The sequence below is a fragment of the Neomonachus schauinslandi genome, chromosome 15 (assembly GCF_002201575.2).
Source record: "Neomonachus schauinslandi chromosome 15, ASM220157v2, whole genome shotgun sequence".
Lineage (NCBI taxonomy): Eukaryota > Metazoa > Chordata > Mammalia > Carnivora > Phocidae > Neomonachus > Neomonachus schauinslandi.
The window spans coordinates 42477023-42489191 of record NC_058417.1 but is presented as its reverse complement, the minus strand read 5'-3'; the positions used below and the strand labels follow the sequence as shown (position 1 = coordinate 42489191).

Sequence of the window (12169 nt, the reverse complement as noted above, 5' to 3'; positions counted from 1 at the left end):
CACACACACACACACACACACACACACACACACACACACACACACACCCCATTCGGCCAGCCAAACAAAACGTATCTGTGGCCTGAGTGTGTGGGTGAGGCCCTTAGGTTGTGAGTTTTCGACCCCTGACTAAATAAATGGTCTTCCCTAACCCCCCAACATCAGAGATCTCCAAAAATAGGCTTTGAGCTACCACCGACTGTCTGAAAATGAGAGCTCCTGAGCAGGTCTTTGCTCTAACACCTCCAGAGATGAGATGATCCTTACTTCCCAAGACAACCTGGGACGGGGCCTGCCTGCCCCCACCCCTAGAGCCGGTTACCAGACCTGCCTGCCATGGACCGCTGAAGGGGATGGGGAGCCCAGGTGGGGGGGGTACCTTTTACTCTGCAAACTGTTTTTAAAAGTTTGTAATTTTTTATTACAAATAAAAGACAAGCTCACTGTGGACATACTGGAAAATACAGATACGCAAAAGTTAGAAAAGAAAAAGTACCCCGACCTCCCTAACCACTCCCCTTTCCCCCCAGTCAGAAAGAAGCACAGGTGACACCTTGCAGCATATTCAGATTCCAGGTCCCTTTTCTCGCATAGGTAAAGTTCCAGTCTTCTCTCTGGCCCTGTGACCGGTAAACCCGGCTGGGAGATGCTTCGTGCAGCGCTCCCACCACGTTGCTTCTCTGGCTGTACAAAGGTGTTGTACCAAGCCATCCGCAAGCTCTCTCATCAGACCTGGGTTTCAACATACAGGTCTGACCCATTAGGCCCTAGGCTCCCCAAGTTTCTCAAGGGAAGGCACCAGAACCTGTCTTACCCGTCCTCGGGAATTCTACAGCGCCGGGGATACAGTAAGTGCTCAATAAAAGTTCTTCTACCCCCACCCCGGCCCACCCCCCCCCCCCCCGCCGCCCCGCGCCACACCTTCCTCAGCCGCCAGGACTAAGTGCAAAGAGGAAGCAGAACCAGACCCAGGAGGGAGAACGCCTCGCCGTCTCCAAGGTAACCTGAGTACAAGGCTGGGGGTGCCCACGCATGCGCACACTCGACCTTCCTTCCCGTAACCTCCAGAAGCACTCAACCCGTAAAAAAAAAAAAAAGACTGCCAGAAGCTCAATGCGCATGTGTGGTTACACCAACACCCTGGCCGCCTCCGCCTTCTGTCAATCTGTCCGCCTAGCAATCTCTGCTCTATAAACACTGTCCGGAAATAGTGCCCATTTCTGGAAACGTGGCCCTCCTAGCCAATCTCTGCTAGGGGCTGTACGACGGGACCAGCGGGGACGCGCCGGCTCATTGGTTAGACTGGAGGAGTGGGCGGGGCCAAGGGTCGAGGTGCGGCCAGAGCAAGGAGGCGCGAAGCGGAGCAAATCTGCAGCCGCCGGGGGAGGCGTGGCCCCGGGGGCGGCCGGGAAGGCGGTGAGGGGGCGGGGCTCGAGGCCGGGGCGGGGCGACCGTAGTCCCGGAGCCCAGCGGTCGGCGGCCGGCGGCGGGAGAGTGCGGGCGAGGGGAGCGCGACACTCGCTGGTTGGGGAGATCGGCGCTCAGCCGGTAGGTGACTGGGCGGGACCGCGGGGACCGGAGCGGGGCGCCGAGGGAGCGGCGGGGATGAGTCGCCCCTCAGTCCGGGGCCGGGCCGCGGCCTGGCCCGCCGCCCGGAATGGTGGGGGTCGGCGGCGCGGCCGGTCGGATCCACTCGCGCGGGGGCCCTCGGCGGCGGGCCGCGAACGCTCCCTTCACACCACGCTGCCAGGGCCAAGGTCGCACGCCGTGCTCGCCTCGCACCCCCGCAGGCCGCACACGCGCCCAGAGCGCGTGAAGGGGCGCCCTGCTTCCCCTTCCCCAGCACCCCCTTTCCCCCGCGCTCAGCTGCCCCGCCGCCAAGCCCGCCCATCCTGCTCCTCTCCCTGGGTGCCCCCAGGGTGGGAACTCGCCTCGGCTCGGAACGGAAGGTGGCCTCGGGACGGAAGGTGGCCGATGCACAAGCGCTCCGGGTCTGTGCGCCCTCCCACCTGCCCTGGCAGTGAAACCCTTGGCCTTCCCTTGGGAAGTTCTCTGGTCACACCCCGAGGCGGGGAGAAGGAGCAGAGCCTGCCCTTGGCACCCAGCGGGGCAGTGCTGGCCACTCTCAGCATCCTCTTTCTTACCCTGACCCTTCTGTAACCCTTCTGTCCGCTCCACTCAGGACTTGATCTGTGGGCTCCGGTATAATATTCCCATCTGGGAAGCCCACGGGGCACCAGGCAGAAAGAGGCCTCTTGTACAGTGCAGACTCCCACCTGCGCAGAAGCCTCCTTGGTGATGGGTAACTTCAGAAAAAGCGTTTCCTTCCAAATTGGAGTTTTAAATGTTGCCTTCGGTCTTAAAAGGTGAACGGGGGAAGTAGTGTGGGGAGAAGAGGATGAATGGAGAAAATGTACAGAAATCAGTGGTGTAAGTGGCAGAATTATTTTTGTTCACTGCAGATAGTGAACACCAGTGACTTGATTAAGGAATCTAAAAGCAGGTGAAATTGAATGATAAGTGGGGCCCAGTACAAAATAGCAGTCTGAAGTTCATTCCAGGAAAAATGTTGAAAACCCCTTGACTAGAAACATGGTCTGTCTGAAAGATTAGAGGGAGATAGTATCTTAACATTAGTGATGTGTTTTTTTTTACTCTGTATCTTCATACCTGTAACCTCCTTTTTCCTTCAGACATCTGCGTGAAGACATAAGACAGTGTTGTCCTCTTTTAAAGGTGAGGTACCTGAGGCAGGTGGGGGGGTTAGTATTCATCATAGCTAGAACTCAGGGTGAGGAGCCTGGGCCACTGGTGTCTTACCCAGGTTCCTTTCCCTGGACCAGGACCACATGATGGGACTTAGTTGCAAGAAGAAGGGAGAAGTTTGGTGTGGTATTTTTGCTCTCACCATGAGAGGACAGGTGCTTGTGCTTACGATGTATTTGGATTTACTCTTGGGTGTTTTTTTGTTTGTTTGTTTGTTTGAAGATTTTATTTATTTATTTGACCGAGAGAGACAGTGAGAGAGGGAACACAAGCAGGGGGAGTGGGAGAAGGAGAAGCAGGCTTTCCGCCAAGCAGGGAGCCTGAAGCGGGGCTCGATCCCAGGACCCTGGGATCATGACCTGAGCTGAAGGCAGACACTTAACGACTGAGCCACCCAGGCACCCCTACTCTTGGGTGTTTTTTAAGTGATGTCAAAGTCAGTTTCTTGGGTGCAGTGATGCCAGACCTCTGACACCTTTAAAACATCCTCCTTTATTTTGAAGGGTGTGGTGAACTTCTCAGAAGGTCTCAAAAATAAAAGTTAGACTCTCTGACTTTAATTTTAGAAATACGTACCCAGGTGTATGTTCCAGCCCTTTTGTAAAATAAGACAGCAATATGCTGCCAGGCTTTAGGTCACCTTCTGCCTGTTTTCAGATTATAAGGAGCAGTTCTAAAGGGGGTTTTTTGCCCCTGGTATTGTCTGTTAGGGTTTGTGGGAGCGGCACCACAGACAGAGACCCTGCCAAATGAGCCTTCATCTATTAAACAAAAATGTCTGGCTGGCCGTTTCGCCTCAACAGATGGAGGTTTGGTTCCTCATTTTGGTTCTCCTGTTGAACACTGACTCCTTTGTGATCTGCTTGGAGTGTTTGTATATCATTTAATGTTGAGAAGAAGGCTTGCCCTGATTGGTTGTCCAACTCCAGGCAACTGTTGTGATTTTTTTGGTTCATGGTAACAGTTCATCCTGGCCAAGGGTCTGGTGAGAGAGCTCTGTAGAGATGGGAAAGGCAAAGCTTCATCCAGGCTTGTTTTCTTTGTTGTTGGCACCCTCTTAAGAGTGTTCTATCACTTTGGCCCGAGAAGTCACTTTGAATTTCCTATTTTTTTTCCTGTCTCAGTGGACAGCACATGAGCTTTTCTAACAGGTCTGCCTGCCTTGATGAAGAGCTGACAGATTCATATCGGTTGGCCTGACAGATGCTCTTTCTGGGAGGATAGTTAAGAAAATTGTAGAACCAAACTCAGTCCTAAATGAAAAGTATAAGTCAGCTTGATACTCGTATGGGCAGCATATTTGTACCAATGGCTTCCATCATCTCAAAGCTGTTTTTTTTTTTTCCTGGCAAAAGGTTAAAATGCAACTAAAATTCTGCTTTCGTGATTAATAAGTCACTACCGCAGTTGTGTCTGATGCTTCCTGTTTGCCCCATTTTAGTATTTCAGTTAAACTGGAAACATCTGAGCATTATGGGCACTTTTGATGGCACCGGTGTGAAATTGGGGGGAAGGGAGACAATTCCATGTCAGTGGCTTTGGGGAACTGTAAGGATAAGCCAGGCCGTCTGGCCTCTGCACACGACGGGAGGAAGGGAAAGGAGTGGGGGCTGAGCATCCTCAAGGGGTGGGATGAGCGCTTGAAGTGATGCACGTGTGAAGGCTTTGCATGTACTTGGTGATGCTGACTGAAATGTTGAAAGCAGATTAGAAATAGAAAGCTAAAGTTAGGGCAAATTGGGTAGTAGAACATTTCAGTTGAGCTGAGTGAGACATTGAAGTATGTTGGGTATGGAGCCTTTAGTTCTAGGCTTGTCTTATTTACCCAAGTGATACTACAGAGAAAAGTCATTTTTCCTGAGTGGCCTGTGTGCCCTTCTTTGTATGAGTTTAAAAATCCTCTTCCTGACTTGCTGTTTCACGTCCTTTAACCCCTTATCCTCCTGATAGAAATCCCTTAAAATTATATGGCATCAAGCGTAATGGTACTTTGTAGCCTTTTTTTTTTTTTTGCTATTTTGTTACAATACTAGTGTAAAGAAAGGCAGGGCCAAAGATCAAGAACAGGAAGCCTCGTAAGGAGGAATAAAGTGGATGAGATTACTCGGGACGTCATTGTCATGCCCAGAATCTAAGCCCACGTTTCTGGACCTCTAGTTCACTGCTTTGTCTACTAACCTACTCATGAAAGGATAAATTGGGCCCCCCGCCCAAAACATGCCAGTTTTGAATGTAACTAAACCGAGCTGGTTGCTTTATTTATCTATTTATGCTCACAAGTATTAATATTAATAAGTGTTGCTAACAATTATTAACTGGTGTTGGTTATTCATAATTACTTATTAATAAAAGGCTGAAAGATGAAGAGCACATCCTCCGGACGAGTCTGCTTATCTTCGTATTACGGATGCAGAAATTAAGGCAGAGTGGTCAAGTGTTTGGACCGGAGCAATAGAGCAAGTCTGTGGTGTCTCCAGTATCAAATGTGGGGGTTTAAGCTGTCAAGTCAGACAGACCTGGGTCAGGTCCAGGTCTGCCACTGTCTGCCTGTGTGACTCAGGCAAATCACTTCACTTCCCTCGGCATCGGGTGCCTCATCTGTAAAGGGGATCAGAAATACTTGATGGGGTTGTTTCGAGTAGAAAATGAGAGAATATATGTCAAGTGCTGAGCTCAGTGCCTGGCACATAATAAGCCACAGAACATGACGCCTATAAATGGTGGTGGTGGTGGTCATTCTAGTAATAGCAGTGGTCCTCGTTCCCTTTTTTCTGTAAGACGATGTCAGGAAGGGTCAGACTGCCTGACAGGGCAGAGTCATTTTCTCAGTAGGACCTCCGGGGGGGGGTGTTTCTTCTGTGTAGGGGTTTCGCTGTCACGTTCTTCCTGTCGTGTACTAAATACTGCCCTCACCACCCTCCGAAGGAGCCAACAGAGGCCCAGGCTGTGCCCGATCAGAGCTGGTGATCCTAAACCCAGGGCATCCTCGGCCCACCCAGGACTCTGAGCCAGAAGCTGGGCTGGGCCTTGCTAGGACTGCCTTCTGTGCCACCGCCCCCCCGCCCCATGTGCTGAAACGGGTCCCAGCTTTAGCTCTGGAGATGAAAAATGGGAAAATACTGTATAGAATATAAGTCAGCAAGGACTTGTTCTTTGTTTGAGGGACTCAGAGGGAGATTTTGGTTCCGTGGGGTAAGGTTCTCACCACTGCATGGCACCCCCAGCTCACCATCCTTTACCGCTTATAAATACATTTTTGTCAGCTTATTGCTACTCCCATATCTGGGGGTCCTGGATCTGTAGTCAGGGGCTTGCAGGTCTTCCTTTAATCACCCAAGGAAAAAAAGTTTCATGCTACATTTTAAATTGCTTTTTCCTCTTCTTAATACAAAACAAAAATATAGGCTTCCACCAGGCTGACGTTCCCTTTAAATAACATTTTGTTTTCTCTTGGGGAAGCTGTCTTCATGGCCAAAGAGTCATTTCTAAAGTGAACCTAGTTTTTAGAAAAAATAGATCACCGGATGTCAAGCCTCCTGTGGAGCTCGGTTCAGATGAAAATGAAACCAGCAGGCCTGAAGTGGCAGCTCCACACTTGACTTCAGGCTGGAGGTGAGAGGCAGAGTGTCTGGACCCGGCTCACTAACTGGTCAGCCTCACAGAGTGCATTTGATAGGGGCCTTAGTCATTTTCCAGGCAGCTTTACTTAGGTGAGCAGAGCACTTTCTCTAGAAGCTGAGTCACCCATGCAGGGGTGTAGGTGACAGGCAACTTATTCCCCAGCACAATGGCAGAGGAAGTCTTGAGCAGACCTCGTCAAGAAGCCCTCTGCCACGGGGCACCTGGCTGGCTCAGTCAGAAGAGCATGTGATTCTGGATCTGGGGGTCATGAGTTCGAGCCCCATGGTGGGCTTAGAGATTACTAAAAAAATAATAATAAATAAACTTAAAAAAAAAAAAAAGAAGCCCTCTGCCAAAGATCACTTTTATTTCAGCTGAAGGGCTTTGGAGGCAGGGATAAGGAAACAAATGGGAGGCTCCCAAGGTTTGCCAACCAACAGAGAGATGGATCCCCTGGCTAGGGGGGGTCATGTGAACAAGGCACAGAGCCCAGATCAGCGGTGTCACTGTACTCCTGAGTCCAGCCACCTTGAGGGTGGAAAATGGCCAGCTTCCAGTGACAGTCAGCAAAGAAGCAGGAGGGGAGCTTTGGCTCCGGGGAGCTGGGAAACCCCTTGGCAAAGAGCAGAGAGAGCAAACTGTGCTTTGGTGTGAAAGACCTTTTGGGGAACCCTTTCCTACCTGCCTTTCTTTTTGCCACCTGAGTTGGAAGGCTCTGAAGAGTGCCTATGATTGAAAAGGCTAGATTAAACCCTGGACATCAGGAAACTGTCATTTTACTGTCATTCCAAGCCTGCCACCACTTCAGTTGTCTACACAGCCAGGGCTGGTGTTTGGACTCAGAAAGAAGCAGCAGAGGAAAGTCCTGAGCCATCCCTGCCCCCCAGTTTCTGGTTGCTATGGCTTCTGCTCACCCTCTTCCCACTAAGGCCATGACCAGGCATCCACCAAGACAAAGAGTCTGTTCAAAACTCTCTGTTCTAGACCCGTGGAGTTGGTGTTGAGCTTGACAACTAATGGTCAGGGACATCTGTAGGCAATGTCCAGGGTTACCCACAAAGAGGGCTTGACTTTATTGAAGCCTCAGGAGAAGAACTAACATTGCCTTGCAAGTGGTCACAGGCTCCGCCTCAGCCGCATAGGCACACCCAATCAATCTGAACTAGCCAGCCATCATTTTAGGCAAGCATGGCTAAGTGACCTTTAGGCCTCAACCACTCTGTCAAGAAAGAGCTCTTAGAATTACAGCCTGGAAATGACCATTACCATTCACATTCTCCCCTATTCTACAGAAGAGAAAATGGTGGCCCAAGGAAGCTGAGTGAGTTGCCCAAGGCCACATGGCTAGTTAATGGCGGAATCTGAACTAAAGTCCAGGCTCTTTTCCCTGTGCCGTGCTGCCTCTGAACAAAGGAACTACTCCTGGAGTAGGAATTGGATTTTTTTAACTAGTTCCTCCTTTATTCCCCCACCTTGACCTGTCAGTCTTTCTGCAAGCTCTGCCAGACCTGGGAAGGGTGGGGCCAGAGCAGCTGCTCTGGGCCTAAGAAAAAGTAAACAGAAGGCTATTCACTTGACACTCTCTTATACCAGGAGTTTGTGTAACCAAAAGGAGGTCAAGGTTGATAAGAGAATACAATTCTGGGCAGGGCTACCTGGAAGTCTCAAAGGTTGCCTGCATCTTTAGGGCACCTTCCTACCTCCCCAAGCAGTGTCTTACCCAGAATGGGCATTCAGATGCTATTAATGATCAACCGTGAGGGTACAAACCCACTGGGCACGAAGAAACTCTTCTGCATCTTTCCACTGTGAAGAAGGGACATGTTGCCCATGGCACGCAGGTGACCGGAAAAGCCAGAGTAGTCAGGGGTCATTCCAACTGGATTCATCCAGCAATTCTCAGTGAAGAAGCTCTTCCCTGTGGGCAAAGCATGATGTCATATCTGGACGGTGGCCCCTGTAAGTTCAAAGAGCTGTTGTATCTGAGATCACCACCCACCTTCTGCTGTCATTGACATTTCCTTTTACTTGGCCAGAATTATTCAATATTGGTCTACTGGTCAATACTAGGGATGACTGGGAGATTTAGGAGGAAAGGGGGCCTTAGCTAACCTCAAATGAGGATGCTATTACCAATTAAGATTAGAAATGGACTCCTTTGGCACAAGAAGTTAGTTGGATGAACCAGGCCCTTGAGCCTGTGCTCAGTAGTCCCAGCTTACTGTTGGGACTGTACTATTGGCAGATGCTGTACTTTGAGAGGCAGGAATAGCTTTCTAGAGATAAGTATAAAAAGCAGAGATTTGTGTACCACCTCCCGTCGAGCATATATGTGCACTTTGGAGCCCAGACAGATATTGTCCAGCACAGAAGCGTCTTTTAAAGAATTGGAAATAATTGGGTCTCAAGGTCAGCATTTAAGAAAGGGGACAAGGGTGGCTCGGTAGCCAGTTTGCATGACACCTTCTTGCTAGGGTACAGTCAGAATACAGCCACCCCTGGTCACCAGGCTCTGCCCACTCCTGCTCGCCAGGTGAATGGACAGTCTGGACACTCAGATGCCAGACCAGCCAGGCTCTTAGAGCCAGGACACTAGTACTAGTACACTGGTACACTCTTCAGGAGTGTACCAGTCATCCTTTCAGTGAGCCTTTGCCAGGAACGTCCTACGGCAGGCTCTGGCAGTTGCGAGAATATGAAAACAAGGATAGTGGATATCCTCCCCTCAAGGAGCTTACGTGGCAGGGGGGAAGACAGACACTGCAGGTGTTAAATCGTGATCCCCGACTGTGGGGGCTAGAGAGGAGCCAGAAAGGCATCGCGGCCAGCGTGGTCTGCCTTGTCCAGCTTGACCCAGCACTGTCACACACACAGTTCCTCAGAGGGGAGGAGCCCCACCTCCCATTCTGCAGGTACCTGGGTGGGATCTGTCAGCTTGGAAAAGGAGCTTGAGGACAATCTGGAAACTTCGGCAGTGTGGGAGGAAAGGAACGCAGTTGCAGAGGTGAAGGCGCTGTCAGGAGAAGTGTGTGCTCACACATAGTTCAGAGCCGAAGCAGACAAGTAGCCAGCTATTAAAGGTATGGCTGACTTAGCCTAGCCTTCCAGGCTGGAATAAGGAAGTCGGTGACACAATGACAAATCCCATGTGCTTGGCGCCACTCTGACACAGGTTTGTAGGCAGATGATTCAAAGGCTGGCCCATGACAGTGCTTCTTCGTAATTAAGTCCAGCATTCCAGAAGAGCCTCTCCAGGGTTGCAATGGTGACAGCCTTGTGAGGGCAAGGACCTTGTCTGTCTTGGTCACCATGGCATCTGCTGGGCAGCACAGCACCTGGAGCATGGGAATCCCTGGCTAAGGATTCGTGGTCCAGTGAAAGTACAAGACTGATATCCACATTCCTCCTTCTGGGCCCTGCTGGTCTGAAAGAGGCTGAAAGAGCCACAGGCTATGCATGGTTTCCCCTCCTTGACCAAGGAATATTCTGAGAGCCTCTGAATATTCCGTTATACCACAGGCCCCATGACTTTCTTCCCTTCCCAAAGGAGGACAAGAGTGTGACCCTATAGTATAAAGGGACATGTCAAAGTCACCTTTGCTGCTCAAGTCCTCAAGTTGTCATTCAGGCCAGTCTGTCAAAGGGTGTGTAGGGCAGCATCTGAAATGAGGCCATGGTCAGGGTTCCACCGCCAAAAAGCAGAGCTGGACCATATGCTTCCTTCCATTTACCCCCGTGCATTGGAAGTCTTCTGTGGAAAACCGGGTTGTTTGGGTTTCTTGTTTATTCTGAAGTTCCTCAAACTAGTTCCTCAATTTCAAAACCAGTCACCAGTGACTACAATGAACTTGAAGCCTCCTCCCTCACAGGGAGGCTGAACCTGTCTTTTTCCATCTGCTCTGCATACAGGTAGACCCTGCTTGAAGCCAGGCCCACTTGGGAAAACAGAGTTACCAACCAAGAGGAGGGCAGTGGTTGTATTTCAGTGGGATTAACCATAGCCCAGGGAACTGCTCCTTGCTCAGAATCCAGTTCAGAAGGGTAAATAAGGAGAACTGTTTTTCACAACCAAATGTTGCTTGTAATGATGACCTCAAGGCTTGACAAGATCCAGAAGTGCATTTTGACTCATCAAAAGAAAGCTGATTGTGTTCGGCATGATTTTAGTGTCCAGGGCAGTTTATCACACTGTAATCTTTGGAAATCAATCATTACCAAATGGTGTACACTGCAGCCCTGCTTAATCAAGATGTTTCATGACACAAAATACCCCATGAAACACACTTGAAATTTTTTTCAACAGAACATACATTAAAAATTCCCTGCTGGTTATTGTGTAAAATGAGGCATGCATATGGTTGTTCTGGGGTTTTTTTCCCCTCCCTGCTACTCCCCACCCCCCCCCATTCTCCTGCATACCAATTCCATAATTGTCTGTGTGGATCAATGATGCCCCAGTGGCATCTTCTGTATGCTATTGGCACTCCTCATGCAAAGGATTGAAAAGTTGAATTGAAAATGCCATTGTAACACTTTTCTTTTAAAGCTTACACAATGCCCTTTATCAGGGGCCTGGAGACAAAGTACTGACTATATTTGTGAGGATACTAGCTGATGCTCAAGGCTTTGCTATTAAACAAACAAACAACAACAAAAACCACAGTAGAATAGCCTGGAGCCAGACCTTCTAAAATGCATGGCACAGGGTGCCTGGGTGGCTCAGTCGTTAGGTGTCTGCCTTCGGCTCAGGTCATGATCCCAGGGTCCTGGGATCGAGTCCCACATCGGGCTCCCTCCTCGACGGGAGGCCTGCTTCTCCCTCTCCCACTCCCGCTGCTTGTGTTCCTGCTCTCGCTATCTCTGTCTCTGTCAAATAAATAAATAAAATCTTAAAAAAAAAATAAAAATAAAACGCGTGGCACATTTGAAGTTTGTCATAGAATTGGTCCTTGCGATGGGCCCAAGTGTGCATGACCTGATACCCACGCTGGGCATGGGTAGACTAAGGAACATGGGCCTGCCACCTGTCCAGCTTGGAGTCTTTGCTTCCCATTGCCATTTTAAAGTTGCTTTTCTCCAGAACATAGGCTGGCTGCGTTTATGCTCCCTAATTGAGATGCCTCCTCCTGGGTCAGTCCCTGGGTTTCTCACTAACAGACCTTTAGCTTGTGGCAGCTTCTGCATTTGGGTCTCAATTCTTAAAGCTTTAGATCACATGAAAATAGAGTGTTATGGTTAAGAATATGTACTTTGACATAAGAGCCCTGTGCACAAATCCGGCTTCTGCCGCTTCCTTGCAGAGTAGCATCAGACTAATTACTTGAGCTCCTGAGCCTCAGTTTCTTCCTCCATATAAAGGGAACAATATTAGTGCCCTGCTCACAGAGTTCCTGAGAGGGTCCAAGAAATAATGCATGCATTACCTAATATGTAGCAAACAATAATAGCTGCCATTATTTTTATTGTTATTGACACCGGCATGTAATTAACATGTACACATGTAGCAGCAGATTGTTGAAAACACCCAAAGATGTCCACAGGACAGCTAATTTCAACCTGAGCTGTCAAGGAATTCTGGGTCCTGGTTCCTCAGGCACCAGCAGCTCGTTCCTCAGTCCATTCGGAGCTGGGCACTGCCAGCAGAGGGAGAGGCTGGGCAGCACGTGCAGAATGCACTTCAAAGAACATCCCCCTTGTAGGCTGGCCTTGCCTTGCTGACTCCTTCTACCCTTCTGGTCTTGGGATTCTCCCCTCCTCCTTTGACAGCTTCTATTCCAGACCT

At 49.8% G+C, this 12169-nt stretch overlaps 1 protein-coding gene across 1 annotated transcript in view; it reads left to right on the top strand.

Annotated features, from left to right (window-relative positions):
• Positions 1–1483: 1483 nt before the first annotated feature.
• Positions 1484–12169, top strand: part of MAP3K14 (mitogen-activated protein kinase kinase kinase 14) — a 43707-nt gene continuing 33021 nt past the window's right edge. The window contains exon 1 of the mRNA XM_021681604.1: positions 1484–1548. The gene's annotated coding sequence lies outside the window, so the exon portion shown is untranslated. The remainder of the gene's footprint in view (positions 1549–12169) is intronic.